We start from the raw sequence: 6,660 nt of genomic DNA on the forward strand, positions 1-6,660 counted from the left end.
TCTCCCCCACAACCTCACTATTTATCTTGTATTCTTTGTCTAATAGTCTAAAACACAACACATTGAAGAGAAGACATACAAGAATATCGAAAAACAGCTTCTACTGTCATGAGATCCTTGAATTTTTTAGTCAAGGCATTGTGGTTTCAAGGAAGGTTTGGGTTGAATTTATAGGAATATTCAGAATAATAATAATATAAATTGAATTAAAATATATCAATTTTCAATTTTAATTTCTTTAATTTTATAATCCTTGTATTGAACATGCTTTTCACTTTTTTATTTAATATTTTTGTATATACACAGCTCATTACCTTTTTGCAAAATGACAGTACTAACGTGTTATATATATATATATATATATATATATATATATATATATATATATATATATATGTTATAACAAATACTGGCCAATATATTTTGTCTGCAAAATTAAGGATAATCGATATCTAAAATTCATTAAAGACTCCTTAATTAAAGAAAGAACTTCCACCAACAAGTTTGTCTTAAGAACGTAACAACATGGCTATTGATCATATTCTGAACATCACAAGCGGAAATATCAAAATAAAAAAAAAGTGAGAAATGTAACAAACCTGGAATAGAACGATAAAACACATCATTTGAATGATTCAAGTTATGCATAAGGTATGCAGCTTGTCCAGAGTAGGCTAAAAGAAGGCAAGGAAACACTAGGAGAGTAAATGCAATTTGTACAAAAGAGACTGGAAAGTGGGCTAGGTCTGCAAAAAGAGCCTCTGTCCCTAAAATAAATCATCACAAATAACCAAGCTCAAGTCATGTATTCACTTTATTAACAATTCTAAAATGCAAGGAAGAAATCAACAGTTATATATAAAAGGTGAAGATACCAGTTATGCTGAGCAAAATTCCACCAAGGGAAGTTCAACCATCTCTACCTCCTCGTTTTAGATAGCGGTATATATAGTGGTGAAAAATCTTTTAGAACACTGCTACCATATTTACAGATGTTGAAGATGCCTATGCCTCCAATTAAGAGAAACCAAAGAAGGACAATTGGAGCAAAGAGACAACCAACTCTATTTGTACCGTAATGTTGCATGCTGAATAACCCAACTAGTATAACAACAGTAACCAGCACCACTACTTCTACAACTTAGGAAAAAATGAGAAAAAGAATAAACTTTTAAAGACTAAGAACATAAAATGGTTGAATTTGACATAAAATAATATGATTTAGGACTTCAGCATTGATGAACTCAGTGTTTGAAAAAATCATTTTGATTGAGATTCAATTATGTTCTATTTGTAGATTGTCATATTATATTTCAATACTAAAGAGAAAACATATATATCCTTCATTGATTTTCACATTATAGATGCATATAATTAACTAAGGTACACATCAAACAAGAGGAACTTTGAACTTGTCACTTTTCCATCTTTTGAACCTACTTTGTGGACAACCTTAACTGCAACATAGCCATTAGCATCATAGTACTTCCAGTGCCTCCAATAACAGCAACATGCGAATCAAACACATCACTCTTGAGCACTCCAAAAAGTCTCAGTGCATCACCCTTCAAGAAACTTGCAGTGATAGCCACCATGTGGCTACTTCCATCCTCAAAACTAACAACATAAACTCCTTCTGCTTTTCCAACATTTTTCACTTCATCTCCATCACTTTCGACCAGATCCTCATCTATGGATGTTACTGATCCATACTCCAACTCTTCAACTGTCAAGAATCCCATCATGCTATGTCATAAACAGTCTACCAAAAAAACTACCCAAGTTCAACACAGTGATTGATATCAGATAAGCATTAATCTCTAGTCTGATCAAGCTAAGTTAAAAATAGTATCCATCCCAAGACCATCATTTACAAGCAAACACATCTACACCATATTGCACAATGATTAAAGGGATACCAATAAATGTTGCAAATCATCAGTCACATCCAACGCCCCAACACAATCTACAGAGGCAACAAGTTGTATCACAACAAAACCACATCAGCTTGAAAGCCTCAAAATTAACTCAAACAACCAAAATAATAAAGAAAACGGTTAGCCACCAACATACTTCCCCAAAACGTAAAACCCTAAACCTATCACTTACATTTTTTTTCCCAATTCATGGAGAGTTTCTGATTCCTTATTGTGCGCAAAGTTATGGTTTGTGAATGGGGTTTTGCTTTGTGAACATGAACGTCGGGTTGGAGCATGAACCTCAACCTCGTTGGGAGGCGTTGCTGCCACGAAGTCACATTGCCTGGGTCGACGATGAAGGTCGACGTTGCTGCGTGGCATGGAGGTTGCTACCAAGCTCTTGTGTCTGCGATAGAGAGTGGAGGTTTTCGGTGACAGAATTTTGAGCGGAGGTGAGGTTTTGAGCGGATGTGAGGTTTCGAGCAGAGGTGAGGTTTCGATAGTGAGGTTTTTCTCTATAACTTGGAAAAAAAATCGTTTGGGTAATAAAAATATTATATTTTTATTAAAAAATAAAATAATTTTTACATATGAAATATTTTCGTAAATAAAGTCTTTTAAAATAATTTTTATATATATTTTTCATGATATTTTTTATCTACGTCGAATTTCATAGGTAACACTTCGTAGAAAATTTTTCCACCAAAGTGAGTCATGGTTATCTACGAAATTTTCGTACGTAATTTACTTTTCTTTTACTTACGAATTATTACATTATCTACGACTACTCTTCGTAGATAAAATAAAATTATCTACGGAAAATATTTCGTAGATAAATTTTCCTAGATAATAACCAATTTTCTTGTAGTGGAAAACTAAGGCACAAAACACATGCCATAAATAGAATTTAAACACAGATTAGTTTAAACTAGAAATTTGCTAATACAAGATAGCAATACTTAAAAATGGACTCCATCATAGAGCAAAATTCAACGAGCCTAACTAAATAGTAGCATCTCCATCATCACTACGATCACCGTGAGCTCCCACATCTGCTCACACCAAATATTTGGTAATCATTGCAAAAAGGAAAACACCGCAAGGAAACATAACACAAGCAAAGAAAGGGTAAGCTAATTGCAAAAAGAAAAAGAAATACACATATATGCAAATATATATATATATATATATATATATATATATATATAACACTCAAAAGAATTTCAGAACAACGCACCAATTACACCAAGCTAAACAAAATCAACTAATCCATCACACAAGATGACACTCTAGACTTAATTATCTGGATCTAGACATTGATGTATGATTGGTTGTTTTTGCACTTGTGGTGACCTCTAATACCTGTAGAGTCATTGTCAATGAGTTTCACCCTACCACACAAGGTTAGTCCTTTTAACCGTCATAAGAACCTTGGGGTTGTTCTTAAAGACAGGACCTCCTGCCCCTCTCACCACATGACTCATTCGACTCTACATGAGTCTTCTTGAATGAACATTAGAGTATCAAGATAAACCTCCAATACTGACTCCTTACATCAATGAACACACTACTAATTGAATGAAATAGGATTTCCCCTATGAAATCTCCTATATTCTCACACAAGCTTTTGAAAACACATATTAAAAACCATACAACATATGTCTCTCTTGGAAAATAACTAATTCTTATAATTTTTATTCAAATCAACTTAACAACACATTATGCAAACAATTTGGGATTTTAGAAATAAAATTGCAGCTTGTGTAAAGTTCCAAAAATTTTGTATTTATATTCAAATTAAAGATGATTGAATCAAGAACCAAATGCAAAAAGAACCAACTTAATTGAATAACTATAGAGAAATTTATGCACCAAACAAGCAACAAAGGTCAATGTTATCAACAACCAAAACTACAGGGACCTTGCGATAGAAACTTCTCTTACTACAAACCTCTGATTCAAGATCCGACCGGTCAAAGTCAAGAACTATGTGTCAAGGATCTGCTGTTAAAATTTCAGCACGATTCAACAGTTAACAAAGTAGGAACCTTCTTTTTATGAAAAGTGTGCAGTGTAGGAAAACGAGTAGCGCCACACCATATGCTTCTTGGTTGTGAGTTTTGACTTGTTCCACTACACAATTTGGTATCTTGCACTTTTATCTTCTCAAACTCATTTCAAAGTTGTTTATAAATGATACCAAACTGAACAATTGCAACAATCAATATCTCATTCCAATTGCATTGTAAACTACCTAAAATTCTCTAACCCATAGATACCCAAACATGAAATTCATTCCCATTCAATGCAATCATCAATCAAACATACTCAGCACATTCCATAACGAAAATAAGTACAATCTATTTTTGAGAAAAAGAAATATTTCTAGCTTCCCTTACCTTGAAATATGCTAACCCAACAATAGGTCCTAAAAGAAGAGCACCACAACACAACTACAGCTTACGAAGCTGGAAAACAGAACCAAGGGAGGTGAAAATAAGGCCAAGATAGAGAACAACATAGGACCAAAACTTTGGAACAGAAAAACAGAAGTGGAACAAAGGTTAAGAATTGACTTACGTGGAGGAAGAGTGTTCAATAAGATCGGAGGAGGAAAAAGCTTATGTCCTAGCAGAGCTTTCTGCTTCAGAACTATGAGGGAGAAAGGAAACTATTTCTGGAAAGGAGACAAAATGAGAGTGAGTGGCTGGGAGTAGGGATGGCAACGAGGAGGGGCGGGGACGAGTTTCGCCATCCCATACTCATCCATGTAGAAAAAATTCATCCTCATCCTCATACCCAAATCCAACAAGTATCAAAATTTTGTCCCATCCTCATCCCCACCGGGTAATGGGTATAATCTCGTACTCATACCTGTATCCGTTTTCTTACTACTTCAATATTAAATTTAATTAATTTTTATAAAATAATAAATAATTATGGTAAAGGAAACATAATATTATCAAATATTCAATATTAGGAGGATGATTGTTTCTTCGATACCAAATACTTTGAAATAAATTAAATTGTTTACATTTTATATTAGAATGCCAAATAAAATTTCATGAGAACCAAAACATTTATTAAATTTGCAAACATTAATGAAACCTACACTAGTATAAAAATTATGTTTTACATCAATTTTTTATGGTCTATTACATCAATTTTAGACCTGATGTAGTAATTAGCGATGTAATAAATTTGGCACTCTTTACATCAGTTATGGAACAATCGATGTAACACATGGTATTAGGAAAAAAATACAAGTATTCCAGTGCTCCAGCTAGCAATCTTAACCTGAAAAGATTCATCAAAATATTCACAACATGAATTCATCTGGAAGCTTTTACAAAGGGCAGTCTTTAGCAGAAGATAATCAAATCAAATTTTTAAAATTTCACTAATATTTTAACTAATAGATATGAAGAACAAAGCAACAATAAATTTAACTCGAAGTCTTTCAACATGGACAACAATCCTTATGGAAAACTAACACTTATGATGAACAAAGCAACAATGATGTTGAACAAAGTAGCAGCAGCGTCGAATGGAACAACAATGGCATCGAACGGAGCAGCAGCAACGACTGTAGCAGATCCAGCGACAGTGATGACGAATGAGCAGATCCAGTTACGATGAAGACAAACATAGTAGATCTAGCAGCAGCGACGACGAACACAGCAAATCTAACAGCGGTGAGGACAAGCAAAGCAGATCCAACAACAACGATGATGAACAAAGCAAATCTAGCAACGAAGCAACGAGCAAAACAGATCTAGCAGAAGCGAGGTCAAGTAAAGTAGATCTGGCAACTCCAACGACGAGCGAAGTAAAGGGGAGCACCACTGACACCGAGCAAACCACTATCGGAGTAAGGAGCAACGAGGGTGAGCAGACCAACAATGCCAAACAAAGACTTGAGAGAAAAATGAAAATCCAAAGATAAATATGAAGAGGAAGGAAGTTGCATTGCGGGAGAAGATTTAGGGCTTCAATGGAGAGAAGAGATTTGAAGAAGAAAAAAGAAACAAGGATTGTGTTGGTGTGAAAGAGTATTTGAGTTTTTTTAACCCAATGTTGCATCAGCTTTAGTTACAATCGATGTAATATGCATTTATTTAATTACGAAGTTGCCACTGCATTGTTATTACATCGTTTTTAACTAAACTGATGTAATATATTGTTGTTAAAAGGTAATTTTGCACTAGTGCTAATTTTAAAATATTTTTTAAAAAATATAAAAGGAAAACAAATATTCAAATTAAAAATTTATTTTAAATGTTTGTTTACTTCAATTTTTTAAATTCTAATGAATATCTTTTTTATACACTAATAAAAGTTATAATATATCACTTGATCAAAATGACACAAAGAACAACTATTAAACATAATAATAAAATTTTGATATAGATCTTGTATCTTTTGAACTCCAATATATGTTGGATGGTGATAAAAAAAATTCATGGCAATTACATTAAATTTTTATATTATAGTAAATAAAAGTTATTATAGAATTATAGTGAAAAAATTATAGTATAATTGATAATGAGTTAGAAAATAAAAAAGAATTAGATAAAATATATTGAAATAATATTCTACATGATGAAAATAAACAACAAATAAAATTATTAAAAAATTAACAAATGTGTGTCTTAGAAACAATTTGAGAGACTATTGAAAGAAATCGCACAAAAAAGAAGAAGCAAATGTATAATTAAGAGTATGATGATAAGATGAAAAA

At 32.8% G+C, this 6,660-nt stretch overlaps 1 pseudogene; it reads right to left on the bottom strand.

The window, feature by feature from the left end:
• Window positions 1-1,374: 1,374 nt before the first annotated feature.
• On the bottom strand, window positions 1,375-1,742 carry LOC114180719 (annotated as a pseudogene).
• Window positions 1,743-6,660: the final 4,918 nt, after the last annotated feature.

The sequence above is a fragment of the Vigna unguiculata genome, chromosome 4 (assembly GCF_004118075.2).
Source record: "Vigna unguiculata cultivar IT97K-499-35 chromosome 4, ASM411807v1, whole genome shotgun sequence".
Classification (NCBI taxonomy): domain Eukaryota; kingdom Viridiplantae; phylum Streptophyta; class Magnoliopsida; order Fabales; family Fabaceae; genus Vigna; species Vigna unguiculata.